The sequence below is a fragment of the Gossypium arboreum genome, chromosome 7, assembly GCF_025698485.1.
Source record: "Gossypium arboreum isolate Shixiya-1 chromosome 7, ASM2569848v2, whole genome shotgun sequence".
Classification (NCBI taxonomy): Eukaryota; Viridiplantae; Streptophyta; class Magnoliopsida; order Malvales; family Malvaceae; genus Gossypium; species Gossypium arboreum.
Window position 1 is genome coordinate 47,594,285 of NC_069076.1, and position 19,328 is coordinate 47,613,612.

General features: G+C 35.5%; 1 non-coding gene across 1 annotated transcript; it reads right to left on the bottom strand.

Annotated features, from left to right (window-relative positions):
- Positions 1–1,125: 1,125 nt before the first annotated feature.
- On the bottom strand, positions 1,126–1,231 carry LOC128296002 (small nucleolar RNA R71). The gene has a single exon (XR_008286550.1). It is a non-coding gene; the product is annotated as a small nucleolar RNA R71 (small nucleolar RNA).
- Positions 1,232–19,328: the final 18,097 nt, after the last annotated feature.

Consider the following 19,328-nt stretch of genomic DNA (forward strand, 5'->3'; position numbering starts at 1 on the left):
TGTTAGTCTCGAAAGGGATAATAATATAGCTTAGGGATTTCTACGGATAAAGTCAAATGAATAAATCGTCCGATTTAGAGTCAAATAACAAGTGAAGTCTGGGTGGATTTTTTCTTAGGTATTGTCTTGATTTAATCATTTTTCCAAAAAGTAATTCCCCAATTCTATTTTCTGTGATTTCATAGTTTAGTTAATTAGTTAGTTAAAACAAACCCCATCGTTCTTAGGCTAGATAATAAAAGGACAGTCATTACTAGTACTTTTAGTTCCTTTGGGTTCGACAATCCGATTTTGCTAAAGCTATACTACTGTTCGATAGGTACACTTGCCTTCATCGTGATAATAGTTAGTTTCAAGAACAATTCATTATAAATATTTAAAACCTTTGACAAATATCATGTATCAAGTTTTTGGCACCATTGTCGGGGAACTAAGATATTATGAACACTCAATTTTTATTACTTTAGCCATTTTACATTTATTGCAATTTAAATTTTTTATTTTCTTTTCTAATTCTTCATTTATTTTCTTCTGGCAGGTTTTTTATAGTTTATGACTAGAAGAAACCCGTCAGGACCATTACTTTTTGACAGTGAGATCGATCGCACAGTTAGCAAAAACCAAAAAGAAATAAGATGAAGCTTAAGGTACATAGAGAACGGGAAAAAGGACGATATCCAAACCCCAACCGAGAAGATGGCTAAAAACCAAGAAAATCTGCTACCTCCTTCAATTGTTGTTAATCAAAATCCAACTCCGCACACTATGTATGATTATGCTAAACCTAATTTAACAGGAACTGAGTCAAGTATAGTTAGACCTGCTATTACTGCAAACAATTTTGAACTGAAACCTAACACAATTCAAATGATACAACAGTTTGTTCAGTTTGATGGTTTGCAGGACGATGATCCCAACGCTCACTTGGAAAATTTCCTAGAATTTTGCGATACATTTAAAATCAATGGCGTTTCTGATGATGCCATATGTCTTCGGTTGTTTCCCTTTTATTAAGAAATAAGGCTAAACAATGGTTGAACTCGTTACCACGAGGGTCAATCACTACGTGGGATCAAATGACAGAAAAATTTTTATTAAAATATTTTCGACCGGCTAAAACAACCAAATTACATAGTGATATCTCTTCTTTTGTGCAGATGGATTTAGAAACGCTCTACGATGCATGGGAGAGATACAAAGACCTTTTAAGAAGATGCCCTCACCATGGGTTACCGCTTTTGCTACAGGTTCAAACATTCCATAATGGCCTGAATCCTTCGACTCGGTAGATGATTAATGTAGCCACTGGAGGAACTATCAATAATAAAACACCTGAGGTGGCTTACGAATTTATTGAGGAGATGTCACTGAATAACTATCAGGGGCAAGTTATGAGAACTAAGCTGACGAAAGCAGGCGGTGTTTTCAACCTCGACGCAGTTAACTATCTAACCAAGTAGGACTCTTAAATAAAAAGATTGACGGTTTGTGTGATTCTACTCAGGTACATCAAGTGATGGGGTGCGATTCGAATGGAGGAGGAGCATGCACAGAGTATCAACCCTTCAACCCTAGATCGAGGAGGAACAAGTCCAATATATGGGTAACAATAACTCTAGATCCCAAACTAACCCATATAGTAACACTTATAATGTAGGTTCGAGGAACCATCCCAACTTTTTCGTGGGGCGGCCAAGGAAATCAAAGGCCACAACATCCTCTGGTCTTTCAACAACCACCTTACCAGCAAGAAAAGAAGTCGAACCTTGAGGAGATGCTAACCAAATTCATCTTGGTGTCAGAAAACTCGTTTTCAGAATATTGAGACAGCACTCAAAAATCAACAAGCATCGATCCAAGGGCTTGAAACTCAGATTGGACAGCTTGCCAAGTTGATTTCTAAATGACCACAAGGTAGCTTACCAAGTAATACAGAATCTAACCCAATGGAGCAACTAAACTCAATTACTAGTCAAGATGAGGAAGCGTTAGTCACAACTGAACTAGAACCAAGGCAAGAAACTGAGATAAGCAAAGGTAAAGGTGAGGTAGACCACAATGAGCAGAAACCGGTAAGTATAGAATACAAATCTTGTGTGCCATACCCTAATGCGACAAGGAAAGACCATTCAGATGAGCAATTCAGTAAATTCCTTAAACTCCTAAAAAATTAAATATTAACTTACCGTTTATTGAAGCTCTATCGCAGATGCCAAACGCAATGAAATTTTTAAAGGAGCTTTTAGAAAATAAGCGAAAGCTGGACGAGGCATCACATGTGAAGCTAAACGCAGTTTGCTCAGCTATTCTACAGAATAAACTACCCAACAAATTGAAAGTTCTATGTAGTTTTACAATTCCTTGCTTAATTGGTAGTTTAGATGTTAACAATGCATTAGCTGATTTAGGGCTAGTATTAACATCATGCCTTACAAAATGTTTAAACAAATAGGTCTTGGGAAACCCAAACAGACTAGGATGAGCATTCAATTAGCAGATAAAACTATAAGATTTCCTAGGGGTATTATTGAAGATGTGCTAGTTAAAATCGATAAATTTATATTTCCCGTTGAATTCGTTATTCTAGACATAGAGGAGGATAGCAACACCCCTTTGATTCTAGGAAGGCCCTTTTTAGCAACTGCTAGAATGATTTTTGATGTTGGCATAGGTGAGCTCACACTTCATGTGGGAGACGAAACAATCACCCGTCAAGCTCGCAATTCCAGCAACACATCAAAAATTGAAGGTGATTGTCTGAATCATTCTGCTAAAACTGACAATATGGTGCAACCTACTTTGCAGGAAATGAGTTTGAAGGAAGTACATGAGCCATTTTCAAGCAATAGTAGAGGACCTATTCATGAAGAACGAAGGCTACAAATCAAGGAGCTAGATGAATGGCAGACACATAAACTAAGAACACATGATAAACCAAAACTACGCCAGAATGAGCTCAATACCTCACCAAATCAACTTAAGGTTGGAGATAAAGTTTCATTCGATGCCGCAGATCCTCACATTGACACTGCCAAACCGAATGAAGAAATTCCTCTTACAGTACTTAGCATTTTCCCATTTGGTACAGTCTAGGTAAGTCATCCCAAATTTGGCACTTTTAAGGTAAACAATACCTGCCTAAAACTTTATTTTGATGAGATTCACAGTAGGAATGAGGAGTATAAACTCCTCGAACCACCATGACCATTCAATGGAAAGGTAAGTCGAGCTTAGACTATAAATAAGCGCTTCTAGAGAGGCAACCCGAGCACTAACAATATTAATTTCTTTAAATTTTAGGTTTAAAATCTAACATACTAACCGACTCATGGAACGCAGGCTTTCGAAAGCATACATGACCAAGAACACGGGCGTGCTTAGGATCGTGTAGAAACGGTCAAAATTTTCCCCAGCACGGGCTACGATAAATCGCCATGGGCGAACCTGCCAAAACAACTCGGGCATGTGACACGCCCGTGCCTTGAAACCATGGCCGAACATGTCAAATTAACACAGGCATGCAACACGCCCGTGCCAAGCAATCGTGGGTGAACCTGCCAAAACAATACAGGCGTGGACCTTTATACACGGGTGTGGGAGAAGCAAACAAAAGACAGACACGGCCGTACGACACGGCCGTGCGTACTAACGCGCCTAAGGTACACAGGCGTGGGGAAATTGTCAGACGCACCCAAATTCAAAATTCGCGAATCACACGAGTAAAAATTGGGGAACACGAGCGTGTTCCCTGGCCGTGCATCTTAAAATCTATAAATACTCTTTACTATTCATCATCTCCCTCACCCAAAATCCCTAACCCTAGCCGCTGCAAGTCCACACGGCCTCCCTAACATGCCCGTGCGCCGGCCCCAACCCCATTTTTGACGCTCATTCTCCTCTTTCTAGCGTTTGTTTACTCTTTTCTCTTTTATTTTACTGATTTCTAATGCTATTTATCTTAGTAATTTGCACTTTTCATGTTATTTTCATCTTTCTATCACTCAAACTTCGTATCTAGAGTAGTTATCATCCTTTTCATGTTGAAGTTCTTACTCATTTCATGATTTCTATGCTCTATTTGACTATTTTACGTGCACATTCATAGTTAAGTAGATAAATGTATATTTTTAAGTTCTGTTTTGGTAATTTTTATTTTATTTTCTTAGTCATTATATTAGGCTACATTCATTCATCGTTATTGTTTCTATGTATTTCATGCTACTAACCCCACACAAATTCATTCTTTAGATATCTCCATTACTTATTCTCATAGGGTTATTTGGACATTTACTTTGGCTATTATAGTATAGGTTAATATGTAAGCCCCATGGAAAGTATTCACATTCCTCTTCAATTTCTTTTACAGGTACACCATGTCATCTTCACGAGGAAAGAAAACCACCGTCCCTGCTTCAAAGAAAAGGAAGGGAGCATCATCTTTCTCGGGTCCTACTGCTGAAATTTGTCTGCCTTTCCTGTAGTTCCCCATTGTGCCCCAAGAAAAACTTTTTCAGATTCTACGGGCCCGACCCTTGGAAGTAGGCTGCGCTAGAACAAGTCCAACTCATGGATGCAATTTGGGCCTTCCTCACCACAGACCCTTGGGGGCTTTTCTTTTAGATTGTCGAGCCGACATATCTCGAAATCACTATGGAACTCTGCTCAACGTTCTATCTTCAGACCGTGATGGCCCGTTTTGATGACCCGGGAACACTCCAATTTCACCTCGGTGGTCTAGTTCACCAATTGAGCGTCTCGGAGTTCGGAACCACTTTGGGTCTATATACAGAGGAGTTTAGGGATCAGAACGACCTCGACACTCTCCACCGCCACATCCACTACTCTCCCTTGAAGTGCTAGGACGCCCTCACCCCCAACACTGCTTCCTACAATCCTAGCCACTCCAAGGCATCGGCTCTCCCTCCATTTCTGAGGTACTTACACGCCATTTTGGATCACACGTTAACAGGAAGGAGAAAGAGGACTGGCGTCGTCAACACTCACGACGCCTACTTTCTATGGTGTATGTCGCACGGGCACATCGTAGACCTTGCTTATTTTATTGGCCTCAACATTCAACATCAGACGGAGCGGCATAGGAAGGGGGTCATCTACATTGGGCCCTATGTGACGCGGTTGGCTCGGTACTTCGGGCTCCTCAATACAGCAGCCCAATCATCCTCCCTCACTCTCATGGGCCAGATGTCCCCACAGGGCATCTTGAGCATGCTAAGTATGAGGATGATCAAGAAACGACGTGGCACCTTCCCTCCTCAGTACCGTCTCACCCAATCCACCGAGGAGAAGGCCCCCGAGGACATTACTGATGAAGTGCCTCCACATCACGAGGACCCACCATCTCAGCCACCACCACCCTTTCGTCTAATTTATGTGGCGGCTTCATACGCTGACATCTCTGAGCGCCTAACTCGATTCGAGTAGCAATGTCTTCAGCACTTCGATCACATTGATGCTACACTACACCAAATTTGTCAGCACTTCTACATCTCATCGCCACCCCCACCTCGCAAACCATCTAGCGATGAAGATGTTTAAAAACTTTTGTTTATTATTTTATACTTTTACTTTTGTTCTACTTTAGGACTACTTTTGATTTTTCTTTAAGCTTATTTTTATTAGGTTTTATAATTTTTATTTAAAAATTTTGAATTTCGGCTAATTATTCTTCCTTATATATTTTCTAAAAGAGTTCTGATTCTATCACAGTTATAAAGAGCTCCAAAGCTCACTATTACTCAGGGACTCGAAACTCCACTAGGGAAGGTTCTCCACGATTGCCATGTCCTGCTCGACCACGACCATAACCAATTTCAGATATAATATTCTTTGGACGTATTACTTATGGACTAATGAACCTCTACCATAGCTAGAGTCTCCTCCTCCACCCTCACACCGATTATTCTCTAAAACTCCAGTTCAAGGAAATTCATTCATCACTCAGGAAGTTTCACTTCTCCCCCTATCTTATTTTTATATTCTTTTCTATATATCTATCTTTGTACATTGAGGGCAATGTACATCTTAAGTGTGGAGGGGTATTCATTTCACTATAAAAAATCCTTGAATGATTGCCTTATTCTCTTGAAAAGCTCTCATATCATGTTTAGGATAAATTTTGATTGATTTATGATTTTTATTGATATATCTTAAATTAAAACATAGGCATTCATGAATTGATTATTTAAACTTAAGACATTAGAGAATTAAGAATGATAAGTTGACTTTTAAGAATTTAAAATTTTAAGTTGTTTCCCTAAGTTTAGGTATTATCTTGAATTGGAATCCACAAGTTTAAACATCAAAAAGCCATAATTTTTGTGAGATCTTGAGCCTTTAGAGCATCTATTATTTCTTTCATGCTCACTTTCATTATGAGTGCGTCAGTATTGAATTGTTATTCTAGAGCTAGCTTGATTATGCATGTCAAGGCCACACGATTTGATATGTCAAAATGATAAAGGCGCTTAGGTTTAACCCACACACTCCATAAAAGCCTACCTTCACAATTAACCCATAGTGAACCCCCTTGAGCCTAACAACCCATTCATTGATTTACCCTCGATATTAACCCATAACTCATTATTGTTGAAATCCCCTAAATTAATTTGATCCCTATTTTTGTCGAGATTTAAGTTGGAATAATTGCTTAGCTATGTTTTATTCTATTTTGTAATTTGACTTGTTCTGAAAAAAATATATATACATGTATACATATTAGTAGTAGTGATCTTCTGAGCTAAAGAAGTTAAATTCCATATTTTGAGAAAAAAAGCTCAGTTGTACGCAATTGATGACTAGTCATTTTTCTAGCTAGGCAATTTTTCAATTCAATCTCGATTCTAACCCTTTCTTTTAGCTTGTGACCACACCCTCTAACCAAAGCCATGTTACAACCCTCTAAAGACCTTTTGATTGATGTTTTATCTCAATTTATAGTGGTGGATATTTAATTTTCATACAAGCCTATGGTAATGACTTTTCATTATTGACTATTGAGTGCTTCATTTATTATCCTTAAACACCTCGAGTGATTTGAGTGAATCTTTAGTGAGGATGTGGAACTCTGTGACATTTTGAATCAAAGGTAATTACTTAAATGAGGGGAGACACCTATGTTTTCATGATAAAATGCTCAACTTGGAATGTTTGAAACTTTGATGTACTTTCAGTTGAATTTTCAATGTATGATTATCTATGGATTATTTTGAGATATTATCGATAGAAATTATAAGTTGAGAATAATTTATTTTGATTATGAGTTAAGGATTTTTCTTGAGGAAAAGCAAATGCTTAAGTGTGGGCGTATTTGATAAACCGTAATTCATACATATTTTTATCCCATGCTTAGCACATTTTATGGATGATTTTTCCTTAAAATTGGTGAATTTGATGCTCATAATGCTTAATTTCATGTTTTATACATAGGTGAGCATAGGAGAGTGAAAGGAACGGGAAACGGGCCAAAACGGAGAAAATGGGCCAACGTACGAAATCAACACGGCCTGAACCTTCTCACGCGGGCAGACCACACGGCCGTGTCAATTTGGCAGAATCGAAGCATGACTCACACGGGTGGACCACACACCCGTGCTTATTTGACAGGCTTGACCACGGCCTTAAGCAATTGCACACGGCCGTGTCACACGGGCGTGTCCCTGCCGAGCCCAAGTTTAGTCCAATTTGGAAAAGATCAATTTTGGGGGTTCTTAGGCATTCTAAAGCCTATAAATACACCCTAGAGGAGTAGGAAAAAGGAGGCACATGGAGAGGGAAGCAGGGAACTACTCAAGGAAAGCCGATTGATCCATCTCAGTAGCCGGATTCATCATCAAGACTAAAGATCTCCCCTCAATTTCCCTTCAGTAGTTTTGGGTTTTTCTTTATGTTTTGTATTCATTATTCTTCTGAGATGTTTAGCTTTTTAGTTATGAACTAAAACCCCTAAATACCTAAGGGGAATGAAACCTAAGATAGATCTTGTTATTATTATCTGAATTGTATGATAAATATTTGGCTTGTTCTTAATTATGTGTTCTTAATTCTTGTCTTGATATTCCAGGAAATTTATTCAAGTTAAGCTCTTATTCAGAGGAGGAATAGACCCTGTCTAAGAGTACATTTGTCATAATTAAGCGGAGTTGATTGCGCGCGTAGAGATAGGGTGACAAGATTTTATCGGATTAGGGTGAAACCTAATAAGGGGATCCATAGATCGAGTTAATGCAACCCTAGGGAGTTAATTAGAAAGAGGTTTCAATTATTCAACCTAGGGTTTGACGTTGTTAGTCTCGAGAGGGATAATAATATAACTTAGGGATTTCTACGGATCAAGTCAAATGAATAAATTTTCCGATTTAGAGTCAAATAACAAGTGAAGTCTAGGTGGATTTGTGACATCCCTAATTTGACCCTAGTCGAGATGTGGTTTTGGGACCATAAAATCGAGTTATAAAATTTATTAAATATTAAAATTCATATCTACTATGTGTGATAGTGCATGTGTGAAATTTTGATGCTTAAATTCTGTTAGTTGAATGTGAATTTTAGTCAAAGGGCTTATGTGAGAAACAAAAAAAAAAAGTTATGAATTAATTTGAAGACTAGTTAGTGATGATTCTCAAAATGGGGACTTGCATGTCAAATACCCCATTTTGAGAAGTAGTGGCCACCATAATGACAAGGGTGCATAGAAAATGAATTCAAGAAAGTATATTAATATTATATGGCCTTAATTTATAAAGAAAAAAAGATAAATAAAACATGGTGGGGTGGAAAAAAAAAAACAAAGTTTGGTTCATTCTTATTCTTCATTGCCGTGGTGAAGAAAGAGTAAGGAGTGAAGCTCAAATAATCGGTCATATGCATAGATCTATTCTAAAGGTATGTAATGTGATTTTGTCAAATTGATTATGAAATTTGGTTGTTAATGACATGTGGTAGATAACCCATGATTTTTAATTCTAGATTAAGTGATGTTTGTAAGGATTTTCAAAGTTCATGTAAAGCTTACCTTTGGTCATATTAAGGAATGGTAAATTGGTTGTAATATTATATATATTTTGATAGTATATTAGATGGTTTGAGATTTGAGCTAGTTACATGTGCTATTATGAAGATTTATGGGTGTTTTAGAATCGGCCTAAGTGTTTTAGTCATTAATATATATATATATATATATATATATTGCCGAATATATGCCTAAGGAATTGGTTAAGTACATTATTGTTCATTGAGTAAGTGATTGAGGAATGGTTAGAAGAAATTGAATGTTAAACTAGTTGATTTGTTTATAATGTCCGATTATGATCATTTATAGAGATGTGAATGAATTGTTGTTATGTGAATAAATATTTATTTGATGATATATATATATATATATATATGTATTCGGCAATGGGATAAAATGTGTATTAAGGTAAGTTTCATGGTGATTATGCTTGTGATGTTGGGTTAATGTTCGGCATTGAGTAATGTGGGGTAAGGTGATTAATCGGCTATGAAATTAGCTAAATTGAATAGGTATGTTTAATGATATGCTTAGTGTAATGTATAATCTTATAACTCGGTTTGGTATGGAGACAAAGGTTAGATGTATGATTGGATTTTGGTATGTGTTAAATTGGTTAATCAAAGATTTAATATGACGAAATGTTAATGAATAACATAAATGGTTTGCACCTTAAATAGTTGAAATAAAGCTTGCCGATTATGATTAAATGTTTAAATTGTAATGGTCATATATAGGTATATATATATATATATATATATATATATATGTATGCCTTATGTATGTACCATGTACACATAAGGACATTCGGCAATATGATTAAATTCATGTATAAGAAAGCATGATAAATTAAGTGACTCTTTGCTTGTGAAGGTGAATTAGATATAGATTAAATGATATGTGATTGCCAAATGTGATTGTTAAGTGAATAATATTAGTTAAGTACTTAAGCAAATCTATTGTTTTACTTAAGCTTAAGAGCAAAGAGGATCAAAGTCGGATAGGGGAAAAGAGAAAGTAAACGAATGGCCGTGGATATCTAGTCGTCGACCACTTCCAAGGTAAGTTTTAAGTGATCAAATATTGAGTAAATTCAATCATAATAGGACATAATGAGTTGATTTAACAAGATGTGATGTGGCCATGATATGTTTTAAACTTAAATGGTAAGTACATTAGTGTTTGGACTTGGAAATTTAAGAGCAAATTGTAAAAATCTGCTTAGGACAGCAGCAGTAGTGTGATTTTGAAAATCACCATAAATTGTTGGAGTGGAATTAGAGTCTGAATAAAATATGAAATCAAAGCTCAATGAGTCTAGTTTCTTATAAAATAAACAGTGCAAGCAAAGGAATTTCCTATAGAGAGATATTTAAAGTTGTGTGTGATAGTGTCGGAATGAATCTGAAATCCCCTGTTTTGCATTTAGAAAATTATTATAAATAGTAAAAAAATTGTTATAAGATAAAATTTATATGCTTGGACTCCTTAATAAGTCTAGTTTCAAATGAAATCAAATAGAACATACTTTGAATTCTGTACAATGAGAATTTTGATTTGTAGTAAAGACTGGTCAGGTTAGTCAAACAGTGAAACAGGGGAAACTTTAAGAAAAATCTGGTATTGATTGGCCAAACCTAAAATTCTGAAAAATTTATGGATGGAAGATATACGAGTCTATATTCAGGGAAAATTAACGGTAAGTGATTTGGAGCCTTGTAGCTCTGGTTATAAATAATTTAGTGACCATTGGTCAGGAAAACAGCTTGTAGTGAATATGTGATTTTTGTTGTAAACATGGATAAAACTTGTTTTAGTTGCTCATAAGCTATTGATTAAACCCATACTTGAATTCTAATTCGTGATATTGTAAAATGATATATGAGTGTTAGATGGGTCTTTGATATTAAAATTTGTGAAATTTGTAAGTTTATGAGTATTCGAATATGAAATGATAGTATGGCGTGAAATTGAATTATTCATTGGAAAAGTGATTGATGTAGATTAGACCAAGACCAAGTCTGTACATGAAAGTGTATATATATGTGATAAGGCCTAATGGCCGATGTGATGAATGTGAAAGTGTGTATATATGTGATAAGGCCTAATGGTCGATGTGATGAATGTGAAAGTGTGTATATATGTGATAAGGCCAAATGGCCGATGTGATGAATGTGAAAGTGTATATATATGTGATAAGGCCTAATGGCCGATGTGATGAATGTGAAGGTGTATATATGTGATAAGGCTTAATGGCCAATGTGATGAATGTGAAAGTGTATAAATGTGATAAGTCCCGAAGGGCATTTGTGACAAGATACTATATCCGGGTTAAAACCCCGCAGGCCTTATGCGAGAATATTATCTTGATTAACGTCCATAGGCTTCGTGCTTGTACTATATCCGAGCTTTAAAGACCCAACGGCTAAATGCTAGGATTCAAGTAAGACTTTGATATTGAGTATCGCAATAAGTTACCATCAAATAAGTGTTATGTATTTAAGATGTTCAAAAGGATTACTTACTCATCGGTGGAGTGATTTGAGGTGAATTATCGATGATCGAAGGGTAAGTAAATGTGATTAATATTATGACTCCAAATATGTGAATGATCTAATTGGTAATGGTATGCTGTATAATGAAGTATGTGATGAAATGTTCTTATGAATTAGAGCATATTCGCCCAAAAGCCTTATGATTTGAGTATGGGTTGGGCTAAATGTACCAAAGACAAGGTAAGAATTATGTTTTCACATTTACGTATATGTGATAAGGAATATGTTTATTTCTTTATGTGCCTCTGGTAATTCAAGATTTGTCATGTTGAAATACTTAAAAATAAGGGTGTGATTATGAGTAAGTGGAAAGGAACATGGAAAGTTGAAATTTGACGAAGAATGTGCTTTGGAAATATTTGACCATCTAGGTCACTATTATTGAAGGTATATATATATATATATATATATATATATATATAAGATGACCAAGTAATTGTCTATTGATATCATGGTTCGAGATGAAGCTCTAGATTAACTTCATCGAACAGTTGAAATGAATGACCAATGACAGTGAATGAGAACACTTTGTTTTGCTTAAAACTTACTAAGCTCGCAAAAGCTTACTCTGTTCAATTATGTTTTGGTGATAGGTTGTGGATTCTGACTACCAGCTCGGGGATCATCAGCACTTCGTCACACTATCTACCATTGCGGCAACTATGTAATTAGACTTAGCTTATGGCATGTATAGGATAGGCAATATAGTAGAATGATATTATGACTATTGTATATAAGCCATACACGAAAATGGCATCTGTTGGACGTTTACTTAAAGAAGGGAGTTTAAAATTTTATTCTTCCGATCTTATTCCTAATTTACGGTAACACCTCATCCTATTCGGTGTGATTACGGGATAGGGTGTTACATTTAGTGGTATCGAGCTACGGTTTAGTCGATTCTAGGACTAACGTAGCACATGTGAGTTTAGTTATACATGCCATAGAGTGATAATAAGATAGTGTGATGATTTCTGACAGTTAAAAGGTGTTTCTCATATTGTAATGAATTCCGATCCCAATCGAGCTGTAGCAGATGGTATTGAGAGTACTGAGACATGCTTATGATGCGTCAATATTGAGAAAGGTATAATATGAGTAAGTTTTGAGAAAGTGAATTTGGTATTTAATTTAAAAAGCCATGATATACATGTATGATAGATGAATGATATCCTATCGTCCTTACCATATTAAGGTTATTGAGAAAGAAATCATAAACATGTTATTTGTGTAGCCGAGTGGCTATTAGAGAATTTAACAAAGAACAAAATTGGGGATATGTATATATTCTTATGTGTGTTTGCTCATTGAGCTGGAAGTTTGGTAAAAGAGGTACACATGTATTAGATTTGAATGATGTTCACAACACAAAGTCAATGAGCATGTTATATGCCTATGTGCGAATTAGTGGACTTGAATTTCAAATGTGATTTTGCTATGTGAATCGTGATAACATGTGAATAAATATGTACGAGACTCAACGATGTGAATCCGGGCTTAAAGACCCGATGACTATATGTGCGGAGATTATGTCTGGATTAAGATCCGCTGGCTTTATGTGGAGATTTCATTCGAGCTAAAGGTCTCGACGATGATCCGGGCTAAGTCCCGAAGAGCATTCGTCTTTGGCGATATATATATCCGAGTTAAGTCCGTAGAGCATTCGTCTTTGGTGTTACATCCGGCTAAATCTCGAAGAGCATTCATGCTAGTGATGTATCCGGACCAGGTCCCGAAGAGCAGTTATGCCGGTGATATGTATTCGGGCCTTCGTGCCTAGCAGGCTTTGTGCCGGTGATATGTATTCGGGCCTTCGAGCCTAGCAGGCTTTGTGCCGGTGATATGTATTCGGGCCTTCGTGCCTAGCAGGCTTTGTGCCGGTGATATGTATTCGGGCCTTCGAGCCTAGCAGGCTTTGTGCCGGTGATATGTATTCGACGCCGAGCCTAGCGTGCTTTGTGCGATGATATGTATTCGGTCTTCGTGCCTAGCGTGCTTAATGCCGATGATTCGAGCAAGGTTTAAGTGTTCATTACCGTATGAATTCCTTTAACCGAGCACTATGTGTCTTGAGATCGATGAATTGAGGCACTGTGTGTGCGAATTCCCTTAACCGAGCACTATGTGAGCGAGATCGGTAAATGAGGCACTGTGTCTGCGAGTTCTCCAACCGAGCACTATGTGTGCGAGATCGGTCAGTGGGCACTAAGTGTGTGAAATGAGATTCATGTAAAACCATGGTTGGACTATGGCTTAAAGTAAACGACATCCTCAGACAAGTACGATGCTCTTTAAATTGACAAATGGTAGGAAGTAGAATTGAAGTTAGATGTTGAATTTTAATGAGATACTGATATTCGGTATTTGAGTTTGAAATGGGGATTAATAGATATAAATCGACGATTGATTATTGTTTTCGACTGTATATGGGTAACGTTAACTATGATTGAATATGCTAAATGAACTAAATGCTTAGGTACGTGGAAGTTGACTTTTCTGTTGGAAATGAGTTAAGTTGAATATTGAGATGTGATAAAGTTATAAAGGATATTCATTGCTATGTTTTATACATGTTGATATGTGATTTATATGTGTTTGAAATGCAAGTACAAATTCGATTAAGGGACCATTGATTTCGAAATCAAGAAAATGAGATGTATGTGTATACTTGTAGAAATGTTTATGTAACTGTTTTAAGATAAGAAAGTGATTTTATAGATCGATGTGAAAGCAGTAATGAATTACAATTGTTATTGATGAGCTAATGTTTATATGGACATAATTCAATAAGAGGACGTTATCCTAACCTAATTGCTACTAAGATTTACGGGGACGAAAATCCTTAAGGAGGGGAGAGTTGTGACATCCCTAATTTGACCCTAGTCGAGATGTGGTTTTGGGACCATAAAATCGAGTTATAAAATTTATTAAATATTAAAATTCATATCTACTATGTGTGATAGTGCATGTGTGAAATTTTGATGCTTAAATTCATTAGTTGAATGTGAATTTTAGTCAAAGGGCTTATGTGAGAAACAAAAAAAAAAAGTTATGAATTAATTTGAAGACTAGTTAGTGCATGATTCTCAAAATGGGGACTTGCATGTCAAATACCCCATTTTGAGAAGTAGTGGCCGGCCATAATGACAAGGGTGCATAGAAAATGAATTCAAGAAAGTATATTAATATTATATGGCCTTAATTTATAAAGAAAAAAAAAAGATAAATAAAACATGGTGGGGTGGAAAAAAAAAAAACAAAGTTTGGTTCATTCTTATTCTTCATTGCCGTGGTGAAGAAAGAGTAAGGGAGTGAAGCTCAAATAATCGGTCATATGCATAGATCTATTCTAAAGGTATGTAATGTGATTTTTGTCAAATTGATTATGAAATTTGGTTGTTAATGACATGTGGTAGATAACCCATGATTTTTAATTCTAGATTAAGTGATGTTTGTAAGGATTTTCAAAGTTCATGTAAAGCTTACCTTTTGTCATATTAAGGAATGGTAAATTGGTTGTAATATTATATATATTTTGATAGTATATTAGATGGTTTGAGATTTGAGCTAGTTACATGTGCTATTATGAAGATTTATGGGTGTTTTAGAATCGGCCTAAGTGTTTTAGTCATTAATATATATATATATATATATATATATATATTGCCGAATATATGCCTAAGGAATTGGTTAAGTACATTATTGTTCATTGAGTAAGTGATTGAGGAATGGTTAGAAGAAATTGAATGTTAAACTAGTTGATTTGTTTATAATGTCCGATTATGATCATTTATGGAGATGTGAATGAATTGTTGTTATGTGAATAAATATTTATTTGATGATATATATATATATATATGTATTCGGCAATGGGATAAAATGTGTATTATGGTAAGTTTCATGGTGATTATGCTTGTGATGTTGGGTTAATGTTCGGCATTGAGTAATGTGGGGTAAGGTGATTAATCGGCTATGAAATTAGCTAAATTGAATAGGTATGTTTAATGATATGCTTAGTGTAATGTATAATCTTATAACTCGGTTTGGTATGGAGACAAAGGTTACATGTATGATTGGATTTTGGTATGTGTTAAATTGGTTAATCAAAGATTTAATATGACGAAATGTTAATGAATAACATAAATGGTTTGCACCTTAAATAGTTGAAATAAAGCTTGCCGATTATGATTAAATGTTTAAATTGTAATGGTCATATATAGGTATATATATATATATATATATATATATATATATGTATGCCTTATGTATGTACCATGTACACATAAGGACATTCGGCAATATGATTAAATTCATGTATAAGAAAGCATGATAAATTAAGTGACTCTTTGCTTGTGAAGGTGAATTAGATATAGATTAAATGATATGTGATTGCCAAATGTGATTGTTAAGTGAATAATATTAGTTAAGTACTTAAGCAAATCTATTGTTTTACTTAAGCTTAAGAGCAAAGAGGATCAAAGTCGGATAGGGGAAAAGAGAAAGTAAACGAATGGCCGTGGATATCTAGTCGTCGACCACTTCCAAGGTAAGTTTTAAGTGATCAAATATTGAGTAAATTCAATCATAATAGGACATAATGAGTTGATTTAACAAGATGTGATGTGGCCATGATATGTTTTAAACTTAAATGGTAAGTACATTAGTGTTTGGACTTGGAAATTTAAGAGCAAATTGTAAAAATCTGCTTAGGACAGCAGCAGTAGTGTGATTTTTGAAAATCACCATAAATTGTTGGAGTGGAATTAGAGTCTGAATAAAATATGAAATCAAAGCTCAATGAGTCTAGTTTCTTATAAAATAAATAGTGCAAGCAAAGGAATTTCCTATAGAGAGATATTTGAAGTTGTGTATGATAGTGTCGGAATGAATCTGAAATCCCCTGTTCTGCATTTAGAAAATTATTATAAATAGTAAAAAAATTGTTATAAGATAAAATTTATATGTTAGACTCCTTAATAAGTCTAGTTTCAAATGAAATCAAATAGAACATACTTTGAATTCTGTACAATGAGAATTTTGATTCGTAGTAAAGACTGGTCAGGTTAGTCAAACAGTGAAACAGGGGAAACTTTAAGAAAAATCTGGTATTGATTGGCCAAACCTAAAATTCTGAAAAATTTATGGATGGAAGATATACGAGTCTATATTCAGGGAAAATTAACGGTAAGTGATTTGGAGCCTTGTAGCTCTGGTTATAAATAATTTAGTGACCATTGGTCAGGAAAACAGCTTGTAGTGAATATGTGATTTTTGTTGTAAACATGGATAAAACTTGTTTTAGTTGCTCATAAGCTATTGATTAAACCCATACTTGAATTCTAATTCGTGATATTATAAAATGATATATGAGTGTTAGATGGATATTTGATATTAAAATTTGTGAAATTTGTAAGTTTATGAGTATTCGAATATGAAATGATAGTATGGCGTGAAATTGAATTATTCATTGGAAAAGTGATTGATGTAGATTCGACCAAGACCAAGTCTGTACATGAAAGTGTATATATATGTGATAAGGCCTAATGGCCGATGTGATGAATGTGAAAGTGTGTATATATGTGATAAGGCCTAATGGCCGATGTGATGAATGTGAAAGTGTGTATATATGTGATAAGGCCAAATGGCCGATGTGATGAATGTGAAAGTGTATATATATGTGATAAGGCCTAATGGCGATGTGATGAATGTGAAGGTGTATATATGTGATAAGGCTTAATGGCCAATGTGATGAATGTGAAAGTGTATAAATGTGATAAGTCCCGAAGGGCATTTGTGTGATACTATATCCAGGTTAAAACCCATGAGGCCTTATCGAGAATATTATCTTGATTAACGTCCATAGGCTTCGTGCTTGTACTATATCCGAGCTTTAAAGACCCAACGGCTAAATGCTAGGATTCAAGTAAGACTTTGATATTGAGTATCGCAATAAGTTACCATCAAATAAGTGTTATGTATTTAAGATGTTGGTCGTATTACTTACTCATCGGTGGAGTGATTTGAGGTGAATTATCGATGATCGAAGGGTAAGTAAATGTGATTAATATTATGACTCCAAATATGTGAATGATCTAATTGGTAATGGTATGCCTGTATAATGAAGTATGTGATGAAATGTTCTTACGAATTAGAGCATATTACGCCCAAAAGCCTTATGATTTGAGTATGGGTTGGGCTAAATGTACCGATACAAGGTAAGAATTATGTTTTTCACATTTACGTATATGTGATAAGGAATATGTTTATTTCTTTATGTGCCTACTGTAATTCAATATTTGTCATGTTGAAATACTTAAAAATAAGGGTGTGATTATGAGTAAGTGGAAAGGAACATGGAAAGTTGAAATTTGACGAAGAATGTGCTTTGGAAATATTTGACCATCTAGGTCACTATTATTGAAGGTATATATATATATATATATATATATATATATATAAGACGACCAAGTAATTAGTCTATTGATATCATGGTTCGAGATGAAGCTCTAGATTAACTTCATCGAGCAGTTGAAATGAATGACCAATGACGGTGAATGAGAACACTTTGTTTTGCTTAAAACTTACTAAGCTCGCAAAAGCTTACTCTGTTCAATTATGTTTTGGTGATAGGTTGTGGATTCGACTACCACTCGGGGATCATCAACGCCGTCACACTATCTACCATTGCGGCAACTATGTAATTAGACTTAGCTTATGGCATGTATAGGATAGGCAATATAGTAGAATGATATTATGACTATTGTATATAAGCCATACGAAAATGGCATCTGTTGGACGTTTACTTAAAGAAGGGAGTTTAAAATTTTATTCTTCCGATCTTATTCCTAATTTCTGGTAACACCTCATCCTATTCCGGTGACGGTTACGGGATAGGGGTGTTACAGGATTTTTCCTTAGGTATTTTCTTGATTCTATCGTTTTTCCAAAAAGTAATTCCCCAATTCTATTTTCTGTGATTTCTTAGTTTAGTTAATTAGTTAGTTAAAACAAACCCCCTTATTCTTAGGCTAGATAATAAAAAGACAGTTATTACTAGTACTTTTAGTTCCTTTGGGTTCGACAACCCGATCTTGTTAAAGTTATACTACTGTTCAATAGGTACACTTGCCTTCATCGTGATAATAGTTAGTTTCAAGAATGATTCATTATAAATATTTAAAACCTGTCACGAATATCACGTATCACTCTCTCTTTGCTTGCTTTCTTTCATTATTAAGCTACTCATCCTTCTTGGCCTGATTAGCCACTGCGGAAAACTCCCGTATTTCAAGGATTCCGATCAACAACTTGATTTCCTTATTCAGACCTTCCTCAAAGCATTTACACATTCTCAAATCAGTTTGGACCCATTCAGTTGCGTACTGACTTAGCCTTACAAACTCTCTCTCGTATTCTGCTACAGTCTTGTTCCCTTGTTTCAGTTCTGGGAACTCTTTTCACTTTGAGTCTAAAACCCTTTGGCTAATGTATTTCTTCCTAAACTCTACTTGGAAGAAATCCCAAGTGATAGTTTCCTTTGCCAGTACCGAGGGTACAGTCTTCCACCAATGGTATGCAGTATCCTTCAGGAGGGATATGGCACACTTCAAGAACTCCTTGGGTGTGCACGACAATTCATCTAACACCCGTGTAGTACTTTTGAGCTAGAACTCAGCTCTTTCAGCATCATCCTCAATTTTGGCTCTAAATTCCTTAGCCCCATACTTTCTAAGTTTATCTACGGG